The sequence below is a fragment of the Saccopteryx leptura genome, chromosome 3 (assembly GCF_036850995.1).
Source record: "Saccopteryx leptura isolate mSacLep1 chromosome 3, mSacLep1_pri_phased_curated, whole genome shotgun sequence".
In the NCBI taxonomy this organism is placed as follows: domain Eukaryota; kingdom Metazoa; phylum Chordata; class Mammalia; order Chiroptera; family Emballonuridae; genus Saccopteryx; species Saccopteryx leptura.
The window spans coordinates 199,513,045-199,539,308 of NC_089505.1; the positions used below are offsets into that span (position 1 = coordinate 199,513,045).

The window sequence follows — 26,264 nt, forward strand, 5'->3', positions numbered from 1 at the left end:
CACAGTTGAGAATACCCACTCTCAGAAAGCTACTGCAAAGCTTTCAACGAATTAAGTGACCAAAATTTTAAGTGTGTTATACATGATAGCCATTTGACAGCACCTTGTCTAACATATTTTTCATTGATATTGAAGTAAATTAGGATTGTCATAGATTTCATTTTATTTAATTGAATAAAACATATTTACCATGAGGCTTCATAAGCTTTTCTCAAGGAGACACAAGGGCCTGTGAGCTGATCTCAGAATATATGTCTGAGCTTCAGAAGCCTTCTTTCTTCAATTCAGTCTACAGATGTCTTTAGAAACCCTTGAAACTGGTGTGTGCTGATAAACACACTCTAGATGTGCATACCAAGAAAGGACACTGGGTTTCAAACGAATGCAGAGTCAACAGAGCATTGTTGTTTGACAGTAAGCCTGAGGAATGGTGGGGTTATATTCCAGGGCATGTTTGGGGTGTCCTGATGTAGCCAAAGATTGCAGGTGACTGTGATAAGCATGCTGACTAGTGACCTAAGTATGAAAGCAGGAAGTGAAGTCACATTAGTCAGTGTATTCTTTGTAAAGAATAACTGCACTCAGCCTTCTGTTCCTAGCGAAAACCAGGTCCCACACAGGTCACATCCAGGTGCTCGAGCCATTTCATCATCAGTGTTGAAAGGCATTTGAGATTAAAGCAAGATGGAATCTTTATTAGGATCCTAAAATGTTAGCCAGCCTAGAAAAATAACTAATTTTGAGCAGGTGCTTTACAGGTAACATATAGAAGCTACAGAGAGATTAATCTTGATTCACTATTGGGAAGACTTCAATACATAACTGACATAGCTACACATGAGGAAAATTTTTGTAATTATACATATCCTTGGAATCAGATCTATTGTCTTACAAATCAGAAGGTAATATGCTACAATTGGGAAAAGTTGATAGGTATAATTTGAAAATAAAAAGCATTCCTTCTGTTTACAAAGGCTAAAGGGAATATTCTGAAAATTAATTCAAAAAGCTATAAAAACAGTTTTTAATGTACCCATAACCCAGGTTAATAGCACACTTTTAGCAGGTTTTTTTAGGTAATATATTTATCCCCAAACCAATGGCACTTCAGGATTTGTCTGTATTTCTCCATCTTGCTTCTTATTCCTGTCTCTCTTATCTTCTGTGTCCTTTTGCCTCTTTTTCATGCACCCCTTTCTCCTCTCTCTTTATAAGTATCCTCCTGCACCAAAACATAAATATGGAGGTGTATTATTTTCTGCTCAAGACCGGAGCTGATTTAATGTTGATAGGCCTCTTGGGTCACCAGACCAAGTTCCAGGTCAGTGAAGATGGGAGAAATTCATGGTGAGAGGCAAGGGAGAAGTTATTTATTTAGAGAAAAGTACGAACCTAAGCAGGATCATTTCTATTTGGGTAAAAGGAATATGGAAAGAAGCAAAATAAGATGGTCTATAAGATGGACATTAAAAAAATACAATTAGAATATTTTAGAACGTCTCCCTCGTGATAATAATAGAGCCAAGCAGACATGTCAAATGCTGTGTCCCTATGTCCCCACTGAAACCCATGTAATTTAAAGGTGACAGTTACCAACCAGCATTACCCTCAGTGGGTTTGTCAGTTTTCTGACAGGATGAAGAAGAATGATAGAAAAGCCATCAAATTTTTTATGAATGTGGATGAATTCATACTAGTGAGACAAGCAAAGTAATAGTGAAGACAGCTAATGATCCGTGGAGCATACAAGTGAAGTTTAGTGTGTGCTGTCCGCAGCTCTGTCTGATAAAATGCCTGAAGCATGCCACCCAGGTGGTCACCAGGGCTGTATTTTACTGTTACAGAAGACAGAGAGGTTGCTTGGGACAGTCATGTACTATCATGTAATACTGCGGTTAAGAGGGAGCAGGTTTATTAGTCATCTTATTTCATATATATTATCTGCCTAATGCTTTTTTGGCTTCCCTTATTTATAAAATTTGCAACAAAAAATCATGACACTTTTTAATTAACATTTTTCACTGCTCTTATCATATGGAAGGTAGGAAAACTTCATGTCATTGCCAGAGGCCAAAAAAAGTAGTATCCTAACCTACCAAAATACTATAGTGCTTTTAGCCAAAGTCATTTAGCTGTAGAACACTTATAAAGTAATAGTCTGTTTGCAGCTATCATTAATTGTCAATATTCTTTTTTTTTTTTTTTTTACAGGGACAAAGAGAGAGTCAGAGAGAGGGATAGACAGGGATAGACAGACAGGAAATGGAGAGAGATGAGAAGCATCAATCATCAGTTTTTCGTTGCAAGACCTTAGTTGTTCATTGATTGCTTTCTCATATGTGCCTTGACCGCGGGCCTTCAGCAGACTGAGGAACCCCTTGCTTGAGCCAGCAACCTTGGATCCAAGCTGGTGAGCTTTGCTCAAACAAGATGAGCCCGCGCTCAAGCTGGCGACCTCAGGGTCTCGAACCTGGGTCCTCTGCATCCCAGTTCGACGTTCTATCCACTGCACCACAGCCTGGTCAGGCAATTGTCAATATTCTTAAATTACCTTAATACTAAATAGAAAGCTGAAACAGTATTACAATCAGAAATTAAAATGTGTGGAGAGCAGTAGTTCTAATGATTTTTCTGATTACCCACCTTTATTAGAAGGATTTTTAAAATATCTTCTGTATGATTGTTTTTAAAATGCTCATTTTAGAATATTTGAAAAGTAAAAATTATATATTATAAAATATATAAAAGATAAATATGAATATATATATATATATATATCACTCATAAACTCACCACCCAGAGTTAACCGTTATGACCTTGTAAGGATATTTCCTTCCTTTACACTGTATTGCTTTGTTCATTTATTTTATTTTACAATGATGGCATTATACTATATATAGTGGTTAATTTTAAAAAATTATATTGTGAGCATTGTTTTGTGTCATTGAAATTCTCAAAGACTGCATTTAATAGCTTCATACTACACCATTGAATGGATGCATTGCTATCTTAACTATTTCTCTGTTGTTAGACAATCAGATTGTTTCTAATGTTTGTTTTATAGATGCTTATTATCATGTAATAAGCATCTATACACATTTTTTTTTGTCTCAGTGACCCTTTTCTTTAGATGTATTCCTGGAAGCACAATTATTAAGTTAAATAGTACAAATATTATTAGATTAAAGGGTTTTTGATAGACGCTACCAAATTGCTTTCTAGCAAAGCTGCCCATTGTACACTCAACCCAGAGTAGCCTTTAGTTTCAATAATTAACTTTTTTGTATTGGTTAATGGTTCTTTTAATGCTGTTGCTGTTGTAGTTACTTTCCTTTTATTGCATCCAGATTTTTATTCTGTTTTGTATAGTAGAATTTTAAGTTAATTTTTCAAGAAGTTTGACCGTTTTAGGAAGAAATGAACATACATTAATATCCATACATGCAAAGAAAAGCCTGAATTTACATTTTAGTTCTATTCATTTCAACAAATATTTATTGATTGTCCACTGTTTTCCAAGAGCTATGCTAGGTAGTGGAAATACGGCAGTACAAAGGTAGAAATAGTCTCCTTTGTCATGAAAATTTTAGTCTTAGTAGACAATGCAAACAAGTATACAATTACAGGAAATACAAGAGGATAAAAAATTAAGACAACCGATTATGATCAGCTACAGGATCCCACCAAAACTAAACAGAAGATGATAATTTAGATAAATGATGAAACAATATCTGAATACACAGGTTTCTATTAAAGAGATTGTATCAGTGATAAAAAAGAAAAAAACTCCAACATACAAAAGTCCAGAACTAGCTGACTTCACTGGTGAATTCTACTAAACATTCAAAGAAGAATTAATACCAATCCTTCTAAAACTCCTCCAAAAAATAGAATAGGAGGTAAATCCTTAAACCCCATTCATGAGGCAAGCATTATCCTGATACCAAAGCCAGGCAGGGATGCCACAGGAAAGAAAATTCTAGGCCAATATCCCTGATGAACATAGATGTAAAAATCTCCAACAAAATATTAGCAAATCAAATTCAACAATACATTTAAAAGGACCATACACTATCAAGTAGAATTTATTCCAGGAATACAAGGATGGTGCAACATTAACAAATAAATCAATGAGATATACCACATTAACAAAATAGAGGGTAAAAATTATATGAACATCTCAACAGATGTGGAAAAAAAGCATTTGACAATATTCAACACTCATTTATGATAAAACCAAAAAAAAGTGGGAGTAGAGAGAACATACCACAATATAATAAAGACCATATATAATAAGCCTATAGACAACATCATACTCAGTGGTAAAAAGCTGAAAGCTTTTCCTCTAAAATCAGGAACAGAACAAGGATGTCCTACTCTTGCTACGTTTATTCAGCATAGTATTAGAAGTCCAGAGCAGTCAGGCAAGAAAAAGAAATAAAAGTCATTCAAATTAAAAAGAAGTAAAATTGTCACTATTCACAGATTACATATTATAAGTAAAAAATCCTAAGTATTCCATCAAAAAACCGTTAATACTAATCAACAAATACAGTAAAGTATCAGAATGCAATCAATACAAAAATATCTATTGTGTTTTTATATACTAGTAACAAACTATCAGAAAGAGAAACTAAGACAATGATCCCATTTACACTTGCATCAAAAAGAATACAATAATACCTAGGAATAAATTTAACCAAGGAAGTGAAAGATCTGTATACAGATGCTTCTCAACTTATGATGGGGTTACATCCCAATGCACCCATTGTAAATTGAAAGTATGGCAAGTTAAAATACTGAGCATAATAATAGCTTAGCCTAGCCTACCTTAAATATGCTTGATCATTTATATTAGCCTACAGTTGAGCAAAATCATCTAACACAGTGGGTCACTGTAGAGTCTCATTGTTTACCCTCAGTGATCACGTAACTAACTGGGAGCTGCAGCTTACCACCCCTGCCTAGCATCACAATCAAGTATTGTCTGCATACCACTAACCGTGGAAAAGATCAAAAATCAGAATTTAAATTATGGTTTCTATGGAATTCGTATTGCTTTCACACCATTGTCAAGTTGAAAAATTCTAAGTCAAACTGTTAAAAGTCTGGGATCATATATGTTAAAAACCACAAGACATTACTGAAAGAAATTGAAGGAGAAATAAATGGAAAGATTTTCCATGCTTATGGGTTGGAAAATTCAGTATTGTTAAAACATTCATACAATCTACATATGTAATGTGAACCCTACCAAAATTCCAAAGGCACTTTTCACAGTAACAGAACAAGTAATCCTAAAATTTGTATGAACCCTTAAAGACCCTGAATAGTTAAAGCAATCTTGAGAAAGAAGAACAAAACTGTTCCCTGATTTTAAACCATATTGCAAAGCTTTAGTAATTAAAAGGTAAAAACAGGCACATGGACCAGGGAACAGAATAGAGAGGCCAGAAATAAACCCACGACACAGGAGCCAAGAATATGCAATGGGAAAAGGACAGTCTCTTCCATAAATTGTATTGGAAAAACTGGACAACTATCTTACACCACACACAAAAATTAACTCAAAATGAATTAAAGACTAGAATGTAAGACCTGATATCATGAAACTCCTAGAAGAAAACATAGGCAGTAATCTCCTTGGCATAAGTCTTGGCAATGATATTTTGAATCTGACACAAAAAGCAAAAGTAAAAATAAACAAGTGAGACCATAGCAAACTAAAATGCTCTTGCACAGCAAAGGGAATCATCAATAAAATACAATGGCAACATGCTGAATGGGAGAAAATATTTGCAAATCATATATCTGATACAATGCTAAAATCTAGAATATTTAAAGAACATATGCAACTCAACAGCAAAAAGACAAAATCCAATTTTTTAAACGGACAGAAGATCTAGATATTTTTCCAAAGAAGACATAGAGATGGCTAACCAGATAGATGAAAAGATGCTCAACATCACCAATGCTGAGAGAAATGCAAACTAAAACCACAGTAAGATATCACTTCATACCTGTCTGAATGAGTATCATAAAAAAAAAAAAAGAAAATGTGTTGATGAAAGTGTGGAGAAAAGGGAACCCATATGCACTGTTGGTGGGAATGCAAATTGGTACATTCACCATGGAAAGCAGTATGAAAGTTTCTAAAAAAATAAAAAATAGAACTACTATATGATCCAGCAATCCTAGTTCTGGGTATTTATCCTAAGAAAATGAAAATAGTAATTTGAAAAGATACATGTACCCCGTGTTTGTTGCAGCATTATTTATAATAGCCAAGGTATGGAAACAAAATAAGTATCCATTGACAGATGAATGGCTAAAGAAGATGTGATACACACACACACACACACACAATGGAATACTACTCAGCCATAAAAAATACAAAAATCATGACATCTGTGACAGCATAGATGTTTCCTGAGGTACACTAATTTAGATGGAATAAGACACATTGGTGAATGCCAGAGGCAGGAAGTTGGGATGCAGGGGGAGGAATGATGAGGGGGATCGAAAGGTAAAAGGAAAAGAAATCTGGGGGTAAGAGCTGGTAATGCATGAAACAATATTAGCCATGAGTTAATTGTTAAAACTAAGAAATATTAAATTAGGTTCATTATACTTTTCTTTAAAAATCAAAACAACAACAAAAAGAACTCCAGGGTTTTTGCTATAGCATGTAGAATTTGGTTTACACCAGGGTGTCTGAGCCGTTCTTAGGGAGAAGCCACACCACTTACAAAAAAAGCTGATGAGACCTGATAAAAAAAAATTTATTTATTTTTTTTTTGCAGAAAAGACTGTTTGAAACAAAACTAGCAATTAAGTAAAGTTGTATAACCACTTTTCTTAAGATTTTTTGAAAAATCTATAAATGAATTAAGAAGGTAGACCTAGGGACACCCTCAGGCTGTTTTTTCTAAAAACTAGACTGCCATTCTCTGTAATTTCTAAAATCAGAATTATAAATTAGTGTCTATTAACACTAGATTCCCTTTATTTACTACTATAACACATTAGTAAAAAAAAAATTCTAATTTTTCTGAATTCCAGCATCCCTTTCTGGTTTTTTCTTTAATGCAGAATACATTTATCTGTTTTCCTGACTGTGAGATAGATAAAGGAACTGGGTTTTAGGATAAATAATAAATAAATATTTATATAATAGAAAAATATCATTCACAGTAGAAACACAGCAAATATATATACCTACAAATGAATTTAACAAGAAATGTATAAGATCTTTATGATGAAACTAATATTTTTTTGAAGAACATAAAAGATATATTGAAATGATAAAACATAACTCATTCCCAGATAGGATAATTTAATATAATAATGTCAACAATAATTTCTCATATTATTCTGTACAGTCAATACAGTGGTCCCTCGTCTATCACGGGGGACCCTCTGCGATAGGCAAAAATCCATGAAGTAGCAACCTTATATTTATTTTATTATTTATATGTATATTTTAAGGCTTTATTAACCCTCCCCACACTCTTATAAACCTTTTCCACACTGTTATTAACCTTTTCCACACTCTTATAAACACTTATTATGCTTATTTTACTGCAAAAAATAATTAAAACAAATATATAAAAATACCTGTGTACAATATAGTGAAAAATCTGCAATACAAAATTAGATATATACAATTTAAAAATCTGTGATACAGTGAGATCGTGAAAAGTGAACCATGATATAGCGAGGGACGACTGTATAATCTTTTTTTTTTAAACAAATTCTTTTTTAATTTATTTTTTTAATTTTAATAATTTTATTTTTTTAATGGGGTGACATCAATAAATCAGGATACATATATTCAAAGATAACATGTCCAGGTTATCTTGTCGTTCAATTATGTTGCATACCCATCACTCAAAGTCAGATTGTCCCCTGTCACCTTATATCTAATTTCCTTTCTTCCCCTCCCCTCCTCCTTTCCCTCTCCTTCTCCCTCCTCCCCCGTGACCACCACACTCTTATAAATGTATCTTAGTCTCACTTTTATGTCCCACCTACGTATGGAATAATGCAGTTCCTGGTTTTTTCTGGTTTACTTATTTCACTTCGTATAATGTTATCAAGATCCCACCATTTTGCTGTAAATGATCCGATGTCATCATTTATTATGGCTGAATAGTATTCCATAGTGTATATGTGCCACATCTTCTTTATCCAGTCATCTATTGATGGGCTTTTTGGTTGTTTCCATGTCCTGGCCACTGTGAAAAATGCTGCAATGAGCATGGGACTGCATGTGTCTTTACGTATCAATGTTTCTGAGTTTTTGGGGTATATACCCAGTAGAGGGATTGCTGGGTCATAAGGTAGTTCTATTTTCAGTTTTGTTTCGTTTTTGTATTTTTCTGAAGCTGGAAACAGGGATAGACAGTCAGACAAACTCCCGCATGCGCCCGACAGGGATCCACCTGGCACGCCCACCAGAGGGCGATGCTCTGCCCACCAGGGGGCAATGCTCAGCCCCTCCGGGGCGTCGCTCTGTCGCGACCAGAGCCACTCCAGCAACTGGGGTAGAGGCCAAGGATCCATCCCCAGCGCCCGGGCCATCTTTGCTCCAATGGAGCCTCACTGCGGGAGGAGAAGAGAGAGACAGAGAGGAAGGAGAGGGGGAGGGGTGGAGAAGCAGATGGGCACTTCTCCTGTGTGCCCTGGCCGGGAATCGAACCTGGAACTTCTGCACGCCAGGCCGACGCTCTACCACTGAGCCAACCGGCCAAGGCCTATTTTCAGTTTTTTGAGGAACCACCATACTTTCTTCCATAATGGTTGTACTACTTTACATTCCCACCAACAGTGTATGAGGGTTCCTTTTTCTCCACAGCCTCTCCAACATTTGCTATTACCTGTCTTGTTAATAATAGCTAATCTAACAGGTGTGAGGTGGTATTTCATTGCAGTTTTGATTTGCGTTTTTCTAATAACTAAAGAAGATGAGCAACTTTTCATATATCTGTTGGCCATTTGTATTTCTTCCCGGGAGAAATGTCTGTTCATGTCCTCTTCCCATTTTTTTATTGGATTGTTTGTTCGTTTGTTGTTGAGTTTTATGAGTTCTTTGTATATTTTGGATATTAGGCCCTTATCTGAGCTGTTGTTTGAAAATATTATTTCCCATTTAGTTGGCTCTCTGTTTATTTTGTTATCAGTTTCTCTTGCTGAGCAAAAACTTCTTAGTCTGATGTAGTCCCATTCATTAATTTTTGCCTTCACTTCTCTTGCCTGTGGAGTCAAATTCATAAAATGCTCTTTAAAACCCAGGTCCATGAGTTTAGTACCTATGTCTTCTTCTATGTACTTAATTGTTTCAGGTCTTATGTTTAGATCTTTGATCCATTTTGAGTTAATTTTAGTACAGGGGGACAAACTGTAGTCCAGTTTCATTCTTTTGCATGTGGCTTTCCAGTTTTCCCAGCACCATTTATTGAAGAGGCTTTCTTTTCTCCATTATGTGTTCTTGGCCCCTTTATTGAAAATTATTTGACTATATATATGTGGTTTTATTTCTGGGTTTTCTATTCTGTTCTATTGGTCTGAGTGTCTATTTTTCTGCCAATACCATGCTGTTTTGATTGTCGTGGCCCTATAATATAGTTTGAAGTCAGGTATTGTAATGCCCCCAGCTTCATTCTTTTTCTTTAGGATTGCTTTGGCTATTCGGGGTATTTTATAGTTCCATATAAATCTGATGATTTTTTGCTCCATTTCTTTAAAAAATGTCATTGGAATTTTGATGGGAATTGCATTAAATTTGTGTATTGCTTTGGGTAATATGGCCATCTTGATTATATTTATTCTTCCTAACCAAGAACAAGGAATATTCTTCCATCTCATTATATCTTTTTCGATTTCCCTTAACAATGGTTTATAGTTTTCATTATATAAGTCCTTTACATTCTTTGTTATGTTTATTCCTAGGTATTTAATTTTTTTTGTTGCAGTCGTGAAGGGGATTATTCTTTTGAGTTCGTTCTCAAATGTTTCATTGTTGGCATATACAAAGGCTATTGATTTTTGTATGTTAATTTTGTATCCTGCGACCTTACTGTATTGGCTTATTGTTTCTAGTAGTCTTTTTGTGGATTCTTTGGGGTTTTCGATGTATAGGATCATATCATCTGCAAAAAGTGATACCTTTACTTCTTCTTTTCCGATATGGATGCCTTTTATTTCTTTGTCTTGTCTGATTGCTCTGGCTAGAACCTCTAGCACCACATTAAATAAGACTGGAGACACTGGACAACCCTGTCTTGTTCCTGATTTAAGGGGGAAAGCCTTCAGTTTAGTGCTATTTAATACGATGTTAGCTGATGGTTTATCATATATGGCCTTTATCATGTTGAGATATTTTCATTCTATACCCATTTTGTTGAGAGTCTTAAACATAAAATTGTGTTGTATTTTATCGAAAGCCTTTTCTGCATGTATTGATAAGATCATGTGGTTTTTGTTCTTTGTTTTGTTGATATGGTGTATTACGTTAACCGTTTTACATATGTTGAACCATCCTTGAGATTCTGGGATGAATCCCACTTGATCATGATGTATTATTTTTTTAATATGTTGTTATATTTGATTTGCCAGTATTTTGTTTAGTATTTTAGCATCTGTATTCATTAGAGATATTGGTCTGTAGTTTTCTTTTTTTTGTGCCATCCTTGCCTGGTTTTGGTATGAGGGTTATGTTGGCCTCATAAAATGTGTTTGGAAGTATTGCTTCTTCTTCAATTTTTTGGAAGACTTTGAGTAGAATAGGAACCAAGTCTTCTTTGAATGTTTGATAAAATTTGCTGGTATAGCCGTCTGGGCCTGGACTTTTATTTTTGAGGAGGTTTTTAATGGTTTTTTCTATTTCTTCTCTACTAAATAGGTCTGTTTAGGCTTTCTGCATCTTTTTGACTCAGTCTAGGAAGGTTGTATTTGTTCTAGGAATTTATCCATTTCTTCTAGGTTGTTGAATTTAGTGGCATAAAGTTTTTCATAGTATTCTACAATAATTCTTTGTATATCTATGGTGTCTGTGGTGATTTCTCCTCTTTCATTTTGGATTTTGTTTATATGAGTTCTTTCTCTTTTTTCATTGGTAAGTCTTGCCAAGGGTTTGTCAAATTTGTTGATCTTTTCAAAGAACCAGCTCCTTGTTCTATTATTTTTTTCTATAGTTTTACTGTTCTCTATTTCATTTATTTCTGCTCTGATTTTTATTATCTCCTTTCTTCGGCTGGTTTTGGGTTATCTTTGTTCTTCTTTTTCTAGTTCCTTAAGGTATGAAGTTAAGTGGTTCACTTGGGCTCTCTCTTGTTTGTTCATATATGCCTGAAGTGATATGAACTTCCCTCTTATCACTGCTTTTGATGCATCCCATAGATTCTGATATGTCGTATTGTCATTTCCATTTGTCTATATATATCTTTTGATCTCTGCACTTATTTCTTCTTTGACCCATTCATTTGTTAAAAGTATGTTGTTTAGTTTCCACATTTTTGTGGGGGTTTTTTCCTCTTTTTTGCAGTTGAATTCTAGTTTCAAGGCTTTATGATCAGAAAATATGCTTGGTACAACTTCGATTTTTCTGAATTTGCTGATGTTGTTTTTGTGGCCCAACATATGGTCAATTCTTGAGAATGATCCATGTACACTGGAGAAAAATGTATACTCAGTCACTTTGGGATGAAATGTCCTGTAGATGTCTATCATATCCAGGTGCTCTAGTGTTTTGTTTAAGGCCACTATATCCTTGTTGATTCTCTGTTTGGATGACTGATCTAGAGCCGTCAGCGGTGTATTGAGGTCTCCAAGTATGATTGTGTTTTTGTCAGTTTTTGTTTTAAGGTCAATAAGTAGCTGTCTTATATATTTTGGTGCTCCTTGGTTTGGTGCATATATATTAAGAATTGTTATGTCTTCTTGATTCAGTGTCCCCTTAGCCATTATGAAATTGCCATTTTTGTCTCTGAGTACTTTTGCTGTCTTGTAGTCAGCATGATCAGATATGAGTATTGCTACACCTCCTTTTTTTGGATGTTATTTGCTTGGAGTATTGTTTTCCAGCCTTTCACTTTGAATATGTTTTTATCCTTGTTACTTAGATGAGTTTCTTGTAGGCAGCATAAAGTTGGATTTTCTTTTTTAATTCATTCTGCTACTCTGTGCCTTTTTATTGGTGAGTTTAATCCATTTACATTTAGTGTAATTATTGACATTTGTGAGTTCCCTATTGCCATTTTATAGATTGCTTTCTGTTAGTTTTGTGTCATGTTTGATCCCTCTTTCATCTTTCTATCTTTTGTTTTTTGTGTTTTTTTTGTTTTTTTTTTACTTTTTTTTTTTTTTAATTTTTCTGAAACTGGAAACGGGGAGACAGTCAGACAGACTCCTGCATGCAACCAACCGGGATCCACCCGGCATGCCCACCCGGGGGCGATGCTCTGCCCATCCAGGGCGTCGCTCTGTCGCAACCAGAACCTCTCTAGTGCCTGGGGCAGAGGCCAAGGAGCCATCCCCAGTGCCCGGGCCATCTTTTTGCTTCAATGGAGGCTCAGCTGTGGGAGGGGAAGAGAGAGACAGAGAGGAAGGGGGGTGTGGAGAAGCAGATGGGCGCTTCTCCTGTGTGTTCTGGCCGGGAATCGAACCCAGGACTCCTGCATGCCAGGCCGATGCTCTACCACTGAGCCACCGGCCAGGACTCTATCTTTTGTTTTTATTTGGTTGTATTCCATACATCTTTTTTCTGTTGCTATCTTTTTTAAATCATGTGCTTCTGTGGTGGTTTTTTCAATGGTGGTTACCTTTAAGTAATGAAAAGGGTTTCTACCCTGTTCATTGTAGTGCACTATTTTGTGAGTACTTTTGCACTCCATCATCCTTTGCTACTGTTAATCTCCATCCTCTCCCCCCTTTCTTTTTGTTGTTGTCACAGTTTAAATTTGGTTTTATTGTGTTCTTCTTGGAGCTTTTACTTGTGGCTTTGTTTTTTTTTTGTTCTTTGTATCTGATTAGAGAACCCCCTTTAGTAATTCCTGGAGTGGGGGTTTTCTGATGATAAATTCCCTCATCTTTTCTGTATCTGTGAATGTTTTTATTTCTCCTTCATATTTGAAGGATAGCTTTGATGGGTATAGTATTCGTGGCTGAAAGTTCCTCTCGTTCAGGACTTTAAATATTGGGGTCTACTCTCTTCTAGCTTGTAGAGTTTCTGTTGAGAAATCGGATGATAATCTAATGGACCTTTCTTTATATGTTGTATTCTTCTTTTCCCTAGCTTCCTTGAGAATTTTTTCTTTGCCGTTGGTTTGTGCCAATTTCATTATGATGTGCCTTGGAGTAGGTTTTTTGGGGTTAAGAAAACTCGGAGTTCTGTTTGCTTCTTGAATTTGAGGCTTTAGTTCTTTCCACAGGCTTGGGAAGTTCTCATCTATTATTTGTTTGAGTATGTTCTCCATTCCATTTTCTCTCTCTTCTCCCTCTGATATACCTATTATTCTTATGTTATTCTTTTTGATGGAGTCAGATAATTCCTGTAGGGCTATCTCATTTTCTTTTAATTTTTGAGTCTCTTTCTTCTCTCTGTTGTGCCTCAAGTTGCTTGTCTTCTATTTCACTAATCCTACCTTCTATCTGGCCTGTTCTATTAGCTAAGCTTGTTACCTTGTTTTTCAGCTTGTGTATTGAGTTTTTCATCTCTGTTTGATTTGTTTTTATAGTTTCAATTTCCTTGGAAATATATTCTTTGTCTTCATTGAGTTGTTTTCTGAGCTCCCTAAATTGCCTTTCTGTGTTTTCTTGTATATCTCTGAGTATTTTTAGGATTTCTCTTTTAAATTCTCTGTCGTTTAACTCCAAGGTTTTCAATATATTAAATTTTTCTCCATACATTTTTTCTCATCTATCTGTGTTACCTCTCTTTCTTTTGTATCCAGGATATTTGATTTTCTCTTCCTTAATGGCATCTGAGGGTGGTTTTGTTGATAGTATTAATGAGAATAAATAAGGAATAAAAAGTTAAAAAATAAAATTAAAAAATCAAAGAGTTTTTTTAAAAAAATTAATAATTAAATAATGAAAAATAAAATAAAATATAAAAAAAGGGAAATTATTCTCCCCTCCTTTTTTCCTCTCCTCTCCTCTCCCCTCTTTCTTGAGAAAATCTTATGGTGAACTGTGAATTATATTGTACTTAATAGAAGAAACAGTGCCTGTACTGGAGGGCCTGAATTGGGGAGAAGTAATAAAGGGGCCAAAAAAAAAACAGGAAAAAAAGGGGATATGTACCCACAAAAAGCAGATAAGGAAAAAATTGGGGTCAAGAATAAAATGATTTGCTTTTAGGTGTTGGTTGACTAAGAGTTATGATGAGAGGAATAAGAGGGAAACAGGAAAATGGGGGGGACAAATAAAAAAATTACTATTGTATTCAGTGGAACAAGAACTAGATAAAATGGAGAGCCAGGGATGGGAGCACTGCTAGTGAGTTAAGAAGGTGAAGTAAAAACCCCCAAAATGCCACAAACATAAGTTTGAATCCCAGATAAGATAATTTGTTCATTATTGAGGTTTGAATGAGAGGAGATATAAAGGATAAAGGAAGAAACTAATATAGAGGGAGAAAAGAAAGAGAGAGATAAAAAAAAGAGGGAACCACTAAAAGAAGAAAAAAGAAAAAAGAGGAGAGAGAGAGAGTTAAGGGTTTTGGAGTGCAACCTCAACCCTCTCATAGAGAGAAAGGAAGAGGAAAGAAAAGAAAATGGGAGATGTAACACTTATGGGTAGTGTAGTTCAAGGAGAGGAGAGAATAAGACTGGCAGAGAGTTAAACGACCAAATTGAAGGAGGAAAAAAAAAATCAAGAATGAAGATAAGAGAAACAAACGAACAAATATAATAAAATGGGATAGGTTATAAAGTCTGCAGATTATTCTTGATTTTGAGAGGTTATCTTCTTGCTTTTTCTTTTCTCTCCCTCTTCCTGGTCGGTGACTCTGTACCCCAGTTCTGCCCCTTTGGCACGCTCAGATAGAGGTTTGCAGTTGATAAGTCTCTATGGTGATGTCATGTATTGTGCTTCAGTCTCTTTGGCAGTCGAGGCTCATTAGCATTTATAGGCTCCAACAGTGAGAGAGTCCGTGTTCCTGGAGCCTCTCTCCTAGTCTTTCCTTCCTCAATTAGCATCCTGATAATGCCGCCATGGGGTTGCTGCTGCCTCTGCCTGGATAGTAAGAGGCTCAAAGAGCTGGGAACTCCCACTCTATTCCCACTCAGCACAGGGCTCTGGGTAAGGCTCAGTCAGTCAGAGCTGCTAGCATAATCAGGCGGGGCTTCCATCCACTCAAAGACCTCTGGCTCTGCCACTCTGTCCGGTAACACGGGCAGGCGCCCACTCCTGGGGCACTTGGAGGAAACTCTCGCTCAGTATCTGTGTGAAGACCAGGAGGATATCAGGCCGGCAGTTTCACACTCTTGAGTGAAACTCCCGCCTGCACGGAAAAGTTCCAGCGTTGGAATTGGCTCTCGCTCCCTCCCTGTGTGCGACTTTTTCAGGGCGCTGGGGCGGCCTGGAGATTCTGCTTTTGGCCCACACAAAGGCCCCTGACTCTGCCTCTCTGTGGAATAACACGCGCTCCCACTCCTGAGGTTCTGGGAGGAATCTCTTGCCCACTCTCCGTGCGCGCCCACCAGGATATCAGGCCAGCCGCCTTACCCTCTGAGTGAAACCCCTGCCTGCACGGGAAAGTTCCAGTGTTGGAATTGTCTCTCACTCTCTCCCTGTGCGCGGCTTTTTCAGGGCGCTGGGGCGGCCCAGAGATTCTGCTTTTGGCCCACACCAAGGCCCCTGACTCTGCCTCTCTGTTGGATTACACGAGCGCCCACTGCTGAGGCACTTGGAGGAATCTCTCGCCCACTATCTGCGCGCACCGACCAGGGGATCAGGGAAAAGGGCTGCTCTGCTTGTCTTTCTTTGTCTGGGTTTTGGCGCAAGTGTTAGCTTGTATTGACTGGGTTGCCACAGGCACAGTTTTTCCTCGGCTTGGATCTCCGTGCCACATCCTGGTTTGGCCGTTTGTGCCGCAGCCTGGATCTATTCACCGCCTTTGCCCGCCTCAGTTTCTATATTCTCAGTTCCCAGTGAAAGCAGCCTTGTTTAGGTTAGTGAGAAAAGCGGAGCATTTCTTACTCCCTATTTCCTTCGGGGCTTGATTATATATTTAGCCAATTTTTCGCTCAACCATACCTTCGAGTGTATTGTGAAACATCTGGAGGCTCCAAGGATAGGTTTTTCTGTTTCTGGTTGAAGATCTTGTTGAGTTTTGGGGGAGATTTATCAGTATCACTTCCTACCACGCCATTACGCTGATGTCATCTCAACTGTATGATCTTAATCAAAAGCCCAACATGGTTTTTTGATAAATCTTATTCCAAAACAGTAAATATTTCAATATAATGATTGTTATGATAAACAAAGTTAAAAGAAAACCATTAAACCTGGGAAAAAATACTTGCAATAGTTTTCATTCAGGAATTGTAATTCCACAGAAAAATGGTCAAGGGCATTCAATAAACATATGAAAGGTGTTCCATCTAACTAGCAATTATAAAATTAAAATTTCACTAAAATTAAATTTACAACAAAAATATTCATCTCTTTTGCTGGCAAAGTTTTTTTTAATTGATAATACACCATATCGTTGAGTGTAGGAAAGAAAACCCTCAGATACTAAGTGGGAACATAAGTTGATAAAGCCATTTGGGGGGCATTTTAGTTGTTTATATGAAAACAATAAATGTAAATATTCTTCCTTCAACCTAGTAATTCTACTTAGACAAATACCCACATGTCCAAAGCGATTGTTGTTAATAGCCAAAAATTGGAAACAAGCCAAATGTCTATTAAAAGGAAAGTAGTTAAGTAAATTTTGACACATTCATTATATAGCCTCCTGTGTACTAATTTAAAAAAATAAAGTAGACCTTTGTGTGTCAGCCTTCTCCTGAGAGCCGTGGGGAACCACTGTAGTGTTTTAAGTGGAGTTGTGACATGACCAGACTTGAGTTTTAAAATCTCACTCTAGATGGCTTATGGGAAATGGACCATAGAGACATAAAATAGAAGCAAGAATTCCATTACAATTGGCTCTTAATCCAGTTGAGCCTTGATGGTGACCTCATGGTATAATAGCCAAAACTGTTGTTACACAGCCAAAAAATGCTGTTATGTGGCAATACATTTTTGCATTGTTTTGTAAAGTGCATTTGTTGTGTAGCTCCTTAGTACAAAATACTTTCCTAAGCAAGGATGATAAAATAGGTTTCCTGACTGTAAAATCTATTTACTAATTGGTTAAAATTATAAATCTATTAGTTTTATTAAGTTTTCTTTCCAAATGAGTCCTTTCACCTTCCTTTCTTGAAACAGTGGAGCTCACCTAAGTAACTATGCTAGCTAGTTGTTTTTTGTTTTGGGTTTTTTTTTTTTTTGCTTGACTGTCACGAAGCTCAAAGAGATTCAGTGCTCAACTGCAATGACAATATAGCTTAGGTTTAGGGTATATGTACAGTATTTTCCTGCTGTCCACAGACTCCCAGTGGATGTTTGAAATTGTGGACAGTACCTAACCCTATATAAACTATGTTTTTTCTTCTCTAGACATACTTATAATAAAGTTTAATTTGTAAATTAGACACTGAAAATGAAGAATAATTATGAAATAGAACAATTACAACAATGTACTGTAATAAAAGTTATATGAATGTAGGCTCTCACTCTCTCTCTCTCTTTCTCTCTCCCCATCATAACTGAGACCACCCTGAGTACTAATGGGCAGAGAGCAAACATAGTCATGGAGATGCTGGGCAAAGGGACAATTGACATTCTAGTTGGGATGGAGCAGAAAGGCTCAACATTTCATTATGCTGCTCAGAACGGCACTTGCTTCAAAACTTATGAATGTTTTATTTCTGAAACTTTTCATTTATTATTTTTGGACCATGGTTGACCATCAGTGACTGAAACTGCTGCAAGTGAAACCACAAATGAAAGATGGGGGGAGTACTACTGTAATCAGCCTCTACTTTTTTTCCTCCATAAATTTAATTTTTTTATTTTTTCATTTTCAAAAGCTACATGATTATGTGTATCTTTTGTTGGGCACTGCTATTTTTTTTAAAAAACTTGACAAATTTAAAATTACTAATGAATCAAGGAACATTACAGTTACCATTTTATCTACATAGCCTTTTTGATCCCTTGGTGACTTTATTTTATTTTCCTTAAAAAAAATTTTTTCTATTCTCTTTTAATTGAAAGGAGGGGAAATAGAGAGACAGACTCCTGCATTGCCCCCAACCAGAGTCCACCCAGCAACCCCATCTGGGGCCAATGCTTGAACCAACCAAACTGTCCTCAGTACTGGGGGCTGACACTTGAACCAACCAAGTCACTGCCTGTGAGAGGGGAGTGGGGGAGAGAAGTAGATGGTCACTTCTCATATGTCCCCTGACCAGAGATTGGACCCGGGATGTCTGCACACTGGGCCAACACTCTGTCCACTGGGCAAACCAGACAGGGCCTTATTTTCCTTTTTTATTTAATTTATTGGGGTGACACTGGTTAACAAAATTATAAAGTCTCAGGTGTACAATTCCACAGCACATCATCTGTATAAAACATTGTATCTCCAACCAGCGGAGGCAAGTCTTATTCCATCACCACTTACCCATCTTTACACTCCTCCATGCCTTCCCACAATCACCACACTGTTTTCCATGTTTGTGAGTTTTTCTCTTCATTTTTTTCTTTTTGCCTAATTCTTGCAGCCTCCACCAACATTTGTTAGCCTGCTCTCCATCTATGAGTCTGTCTCTGTTTTATTGCTTTATTTTGTTCATTACATTTTACATATGAGTGAAATTGCATGTTACTTGTCTTTCCCTGATGGGCATATTTCACTTAGCATAATGCTCTCCGAGTCCATCCATTCTGTCACAAAGGATAAGATCCCTTGGTGACTTTAAAGGTATCACTTGAATTATATCTCCTAAAGTTGTGAATATTTCATGATGGTTTAGCAAAATTCTTTTAATAAGAAAGGGACTATTTTAACTCCACGCAGGCTACATGGTAGTTATCAGCTCCCCCAGATTAATTAACATTTTTAACATCACTTTATTTATTAATATTTTTAGAAAGAGAGAGGAAGGGAGAGACAGAGAAACAGTGATTTGTTCCACTCATTTATGTATTCAGTGGTTGATTCCTATTATGTGTCATGACCAGAAACCAAACCTGCATCCTTGGTGTATCAAGACAGTGCCCTAACGCAGGGGTCGGGAACCTATGGCTTACGAGCCACATGTGGCTCTTTTGATGGCTGCATCTGGCTTGCAGACAAATATTTAATAAAAATTTAAAAAAACATTAAAAATATAAAACATTCTCATGTATTACAATCCATTCATATTGTACCGCTCATGTTCATGATTGCGGGTGGCTGGAGCCAATCACAGCTGTCCTCCGGGACAACACCAAATTTTTATTGGATAATGCGTAATGTACACGGGTCATTGTATGGCTCTCATGGAATTATATTTTAAAATATGTGGCATTGGCCCTGGCCAGTTGGCTCAGCGGTAGAGCGTCGGCCTGGCGTGCGGGGGACCCGGGTTCGATTCCCGGCCAGGGCACATAGGAGAAGCGCCCATTTGCTTCTCTACCCTCACCCCCTCCTCCCTCTCTGTCTCTCTCTTCCCCTCCCGCAGCCAAGGCTCCATTGGAGCAAAGATGGCCTGGGCGCTGGGGATGGCTCCTTGGCCTCTGCCTCAGGCGCTGGAGTGGCTCTGGTCGTGGCAGAGCGATGCCCCGGAGGGACAGAGCATCGCCCCCTGGTGGGCAGAGCGTCGCCCCTGGTGGGCGTGCCGGGTGGATCCCGGTTGGGCGCATGCGGGAGTCTGTCTGACTGTCTCTCCCCGGTTCCAGCTTCAGAAAAGTACAAAAAAACAAACAAACAAAAAACAAAAAAACAAAAAAAAACCCTGGCTGCCTGGTCAAGGTACATATGGGATTTTGATGCTTCCTGCTTCTCTCCCCCTTTCTCTCTCTCTCTCTCTCTCTCTCTAGAAAAAGAAAAAAAAAAATGTGGCATTCATGGCTCTCTCAGTCAAAAAGGTTTCCGATCCCTGCCCTAACCAGTTGAGCTATCTGACAGAGCTATAACATCACTTTAAAACTCTAACTTGACTTTAAAATTGAAGAGATAGTGTGCATAGCAGTTAGAGCTCAGACTCTGGAGCCAGACTGCCAGGTTTGAACGTGGTCTGGGCCTGTCACCAGTGGTGAGACCACAGCCAAGGGACTTGCACCTCTGGGTCCAGACTCCTATGAGGAAGTCCTTTTTGCATCAGGTTGTTTTGAGCACTGAGCTGGCAATATTTGCAGAGCACTCATGATAGGTATTTGTTAAGGTAAAGAAAGAATGAAGTGATTCTTTCCTAGCATACATCTTTTAGATGGAATAGAAGTTTATTTCATTTAATGATCTGTGATAAGAGGAATGTTAAAGATTTAAAGCTTCAGTTTGGGTTTTTCATGCATGCAAATCTGCTTCTAAAGAGAAGAACGTTTTTCTATATGTTAATCAGTTTGAAGCCAAAGACTGTTCGTTAGTGTCTCTGGTCGTGCGTTTGGTGTTTCTGTTGCAAGGCCAGTGAAGCAGAGCAGCAGAATGGGGGCATTTAACACAATGTACAAACAGGCTAGATACACAACTCCTGTCCCAAGTGGAGAACTATTTAATCTGCTTGGGTTATTTTTTGTTTTGTTTACTTTGGGGGGGGGGTAAATTATAGTCTGAAGAACAGAGTAAAAAATATTGCTTTGAACTCAAATGTATAGATCACTGCCTATACGTGAAAAATGTCACATGCGCTAGAATGTGTACTCTTTAGTACCAGACAGCTGAGGCAAAGGGTCTTCCTGGCCCTGTGGTCTGAAAGTGTCTTCACAGGATGGAAGTTTGTTTCTGGAAAGCAATCCTCAGTGTCCTATTAGAGAAGAGTTACAGTTTTAAAATCCACAACTCTGCTGTTCATTTGTATTATTTATATAACCAAGATTTCTCTTTCTTAAATTAGAATCATGCTGAAATACGCTTTTTTAGACTGCTGGGTATTTTCAGTTAATTTAGGTAGACTTGAACAAAATGAAAATCTATAAAATACTACATTGCTTTTAAAGGTATGTCTCTTCCCTTCTTTTTTTTGAAGGGCTTTTTTTCCCTCCACTTTAATATACGGGCTTATTTCCATTTTTATGATACTTAGTTTTTATATATCATGATAATTATTTTTTGATAAATTGAACATCACTCATACACATACAAACACACTTTATTTTGTAGAGAGTCTGTTATCAAATACAAGGAATAACTAGTTCAGTTTGTAATGATTATGAATTTTTCATAGATTTGATAACAGCCTAATTCTGTTTGCGAACTTCAATTTAAATGATTTTTTCTACCCTCTTTTCATAAACAACTAAAAATAAGTACATGAGGACAGTAGGTGTTTTGAACAAAACCAGTGCACTTGATTCACAAAATGAAAGGCTTGATTGAGAGAGTGTAGTAGGATCTTCAGCCTGGCTAGAGAGTTTTTAAGGTTTTCAACTGATTCTTCTTTTTTTGTAGCAAGAAGATACACATCTCATAAATGACTGTTGGATCTACTCCAATATTTGTTCTATAAGGAAATTGAAGAATCATTTACAGATACATTAGATAATTTTTCAAAAAGATGACAGTAAATACATATAGTAACAGTTTATTTTTGGTTTAAAAAAATTCTCAAAGCCTAGCAACCTAACCAGAGATGGTGAATAAACCAATGTGAAAAGTAAAAATTTTAAGTGTATTCTATAGTATTTTAACTTATTTCTCTATCTTTGTTTCTTTAATTCTAAGGTAGATAGATATATATATGCTTTTCTCATTTTATAGATGGTAAAAGTGGTAGCTTGTCCAAATAAAAGTCGCAATCACACTTGAACTCAACTGTTTTTTCATCCCTTGATACTTTGGCCTGTCAACTATATATGAAAATGTGACTTTAAAGATAGTAGCAGCCAGTGTTACAAGCATAGGGCAGCAGAGAGGATGAGAATGGAGATTCACGGACAATCATAGTACAGGGCCAGGCCAGTGGGCTGGGGAGAGGGAAGATGAAAGAGAAATTCCACTTCCTATCATCCTTCTGAACAACATGACAGGGGTTACGTATTTAAATATCTTTAATAAGATAAAAATCTTTCACAGAGCCAATGCCTGTTGTTTCTTTGTCAGTCCTTCACCATTTATGTTGTAATTTCACTGAAAGTAGAGAGAACATGAATGAGCTGTTAGTGTGGTGTGCCCTGCAAAATTCTGAACTAAAATAATGAAGAGGAAGCCATATTTTTTAGCTTTTTAAAAAACTTGCTTTCAATATTAATTTTAACTTGTATAGAAGGCTAAAACATTGAAAGAAAGGAGGAACCATGTTGTAAAATATGATATTGTTAAAATTGATTGTGAAAGGAATGAATCTGATTGGAAATGGTACTAAAAAATAATTTCTAGACAATAACTTAATCACTTGCCCAGTCACTCGACCTCTCTAGTTATAATAATGATAGTATTGCCAGCAGTCTGTTTTCATGTATCAATTGTCAGTTTCTTAAGGAACGGCACGTGTTCTCATTGAAGTGAGCTGGCTATCCTTGCATCTGAGATCCAAGGTGACTCACCCCATGCACAGGAGAGTTGCCACTTGCACAGTTCCATGTTCTTTCTATAACACTCTGATTGCTCACTAGCGGAGCACACAGCTTGGGGAGTGATTCCAGCCAGCCATGGGTTTTTTATTTTTTTTTACCCAAACAACATATCATCCCTAAAATTGTAACATTTATACTGTCACAATTAGTTTTCCAAGTTTAGAAACTGTTTAAAAATTTTTTCCATTGATTTGAGAGAGAGAGAGAGAGAAATATCAACCCTTTGTTCCACTAAGTTCCATTATTTGTGTTATTCATTGCTTCTCCTACGTGTCCTGAACCCCCAACCTTGGCATGCCAGGATGATGCTTTATCTACTGAGCCACCTGGCCAGGACAAGTTTAGAAACTCTTATTTGCCAGTGTCCCTGTTACCTTTTAACCTAGTGCAGAGAAGTGATAGACTCATCAGAAGGGGGTAGTCTCTGTGCTGTCGCTGTGGTGCTGCTTGTCTTCCTAAACCCTGTGCAGGATGAGGAAAGGCCACACTGCCCTTGCAAAGGGCTGGGATTTTCAAGGACAGGAGAGGGTTTAGATTGCCCACATAGAATGGTGGTGGTGGGGGGATAGGGAAAGAAGGGGAGAGAGAGAGAGAGAGAGAGAGAGAGAGAGAGAGAGAGAGAGGAAAGAGAAGAGAGGGGTGGGGATGAATGGAACCATTAAGAGAAAGAAACATTACTTGGAGTAGGCCTAGCAGCTGCCCTAAATCAACAATTTATTATCATGGGTTTACTTGTTAATAGTCAGTTATTTCTTTCATTTATTAGTTCTGAGGCCTTATTTAACCTCAAGAATAATGCTCAACAAATTCCGCACTGAATGTGAAGATGCTTAGAGGCAAGTAGTCCCTTAGCATCATGTCCCTTGTGTTTTCTAGGACTGCTAGGGTTGGGAGATGTATTTTAATATACTGAATATTAAATTTTTAAAATACTTTTTACCTACTGTCTTTCTGACAAGTTCAAGAATTTGGAAATAATCATTTATTCATAATACTGTGTATTTGTTTTAAAAACAGAAATAAAAATTTTGTAACTAAATATTTTAAGCTATTAATTACCAACTTCATAAAACAGCACTTTAAATTTACTACACTAGTCTCTGTCTATGTATACTTCAAGCAACAAATTTGTCACTCTAGAATTTTAGAATATTTTTAAAATGAAATCACTCAACTTCACCATTATAAACTATGTGACTTTAGCTAACAGTACCTCAATGGGTCTCCATTTCCCTACTGTGAAGTGAGAATAAGACAGTACCTACTCCCTGGGTATTTGGTGAGGAAAGAAGGTTAACCATTTTATAACAGGAACAAAAGTAGTGGTGAAGGGCGGAGCCTGTGCTCATAGTCCTGGTGGTTAATAGAAGTAATAGAATCAAATTTTCTCCATTTGTTGTTTGAACTTTCTCACAACTCCTCCCCTACCACCTACCCACCACCATCGTCACCATTATTTGAAACAGTACATTTGTAAACTTTATGTTTTATATCACTTACTAGTCCTTCTGATACCAAAGAATATATCAACTGGAATATAGCAATACTGTGTAACATTGATGATTTACAGCTCCAAAAGTTTTAGAAGCAAGCAGAAGTTAGCCATCTGGTCCCAGTTGGAATTACCAAATCTTGCACTGATTTCTAGAAAGCCTCAACCAATCTGAAATAACTGTTAAGAAAACTGGATTAGCATTTTGGGTTTTAAACTTCTTCCCACATAGTATTTGCCTGGTTGTGAATGGTCCATGGAGCTATTGGTGTTGCTTTATGAATTTTTACTCAGCTGTTTGTTCCCATAAAAGGAACCAGTCTACCTTTTGAAGAACTCTTGTGGTTTTGTCTTTAGATTGTGATTTGGTAAGCAGGCATGTAGCACACCTCTGACTTTCTTTTTCCTACTGAGTTCCTAATCTCTGAATGGTGAATATCCAGCGCATCTTCACAGTGATAAAATCAGTTTAGAAATCAAATCATGGCCTGGGCCGATGGCTCAATGGATAGAGAGTCGGCCACATGTTTGGACGTCCCGGGTTTAATCACCAGTCGGGACACACAGGAGAAGCAGCCATCTGCTTTTCTCCCTCTCCCTCTCCCTGTCCCATTTTTCTCCCTCTTCCCCTCCTGCAGCCAGTGGCTTGACTGGTTTGAGCATGGTCCTGGATGCTGAGGATAGCTCAGTTGGTCCAAGCACATCAATGTCAGGTGCCGAAAATTGCTCAATACTCAAGCATCAGCCACATACAGGGTTGCTGGGTGGATCCCAGTTGGATGCATGCGAGAGTCAGCTTCACTATCTCCCTTCCTCTCACTTCAAAAACAAAAAGGTGATGATGATGAAGAAGAAGAAGAAATAGAAGGATGTTGGGCAGATAAAATATATTATGCTCACCTTGTTAAAGATGGCGCTGCCCACATGGAAGCTTGTCTCCCAGGTGATATTAATGTGTGTTGGGGGTGGGCTGTGGGCAGGCAGGATCCTTGTAGCCTGGGGCTTGGTTTTAGGACCAAGCCTTTCCCACCCTTTTTGATGTGGGGTGGTACAATCCCATCATGCCCCAGATAAGTGACTTTGTATTAGAGACTTCCCTATTTTGTATATTGGATTAAAGGTTTTGATTTCTGCATTATAAAGTGGGGCAGAACAGGAACTTGCTCTCTCGGTTCCTGAGATTAGCACTAGAGCAGAGAGCAGAGAAAGGCCACGTGGAGGAGAGGAGAGAGGCAGCCAAGATGGCGGAATGCTGAAGGAGAAACCAGTTAGTGCAGAGTTTGTGCAGAGAGAAGGAGATGGGAAACAAAGGAAAATGAGGCTGGTGAGCTATAAACCTTTGATTCTAGGAAACTTGGATAAGTTAGTGGCTTTGTGAGCACTGAATGAGTGGGTTTTGGAGCCAAGTGTGTGTTTTTACTTGCCCGCCAGGTGCAAGCTAGGATTAAAGATGATCGCCCACCAGTTCGTGGCTCCATTGTTTCTTTACCAACTGTCCGAATCCAATGCGAATTTGCATGGGCCAGGTGGCTGTGATGGTGGCTGTGGATACTGGCCATACAGATGCAGAGGACCCAGGTTTGAGACCCTGAGGTCGCCAGTTTGAATGCGGGCTCATCTGATTTGAGCAAAGCTCACCAGCTAGGACCCAAGGTTGCTGGCTTGAGCAAGGGGTTACTCAGTCTGCTATAGCCCCCTGGTCAAGGCAAATATGAGAAAGCAATCAATGAACAACTAAGGTGGCGCAATGAAGAATTGATGCTTCTCATCTCTCTCCCTTGTCTATCTGTCCCTCTCTCTGTCTTTCTGTCACAAAAAAATAAAAATAAAAAAATTATTATGTTATGAAAGTGGTAACAAAAAACTGCATTTCTTCTATCTTCCTTAGAAGAAATTATAAAATTAAATCCCTTGAAAATAAACTCACTGATGATTTTAT

General features: G+C 37.5%; 1 protein-coding gene across 7 annotated transcripts in view; it reads left to right on the forward strand.

The window, feature by feature from the left end:
- The window catches only part of CDKAL1 (CDK5 regulatory subunit associated protein 1 like 1), an 875,166-nt gene that overhangs the window by 778,639 nt on the left and 70,263 nt on the right, over positions 1–26,264 (forward strand). The window lies entirely within an intron of this gene.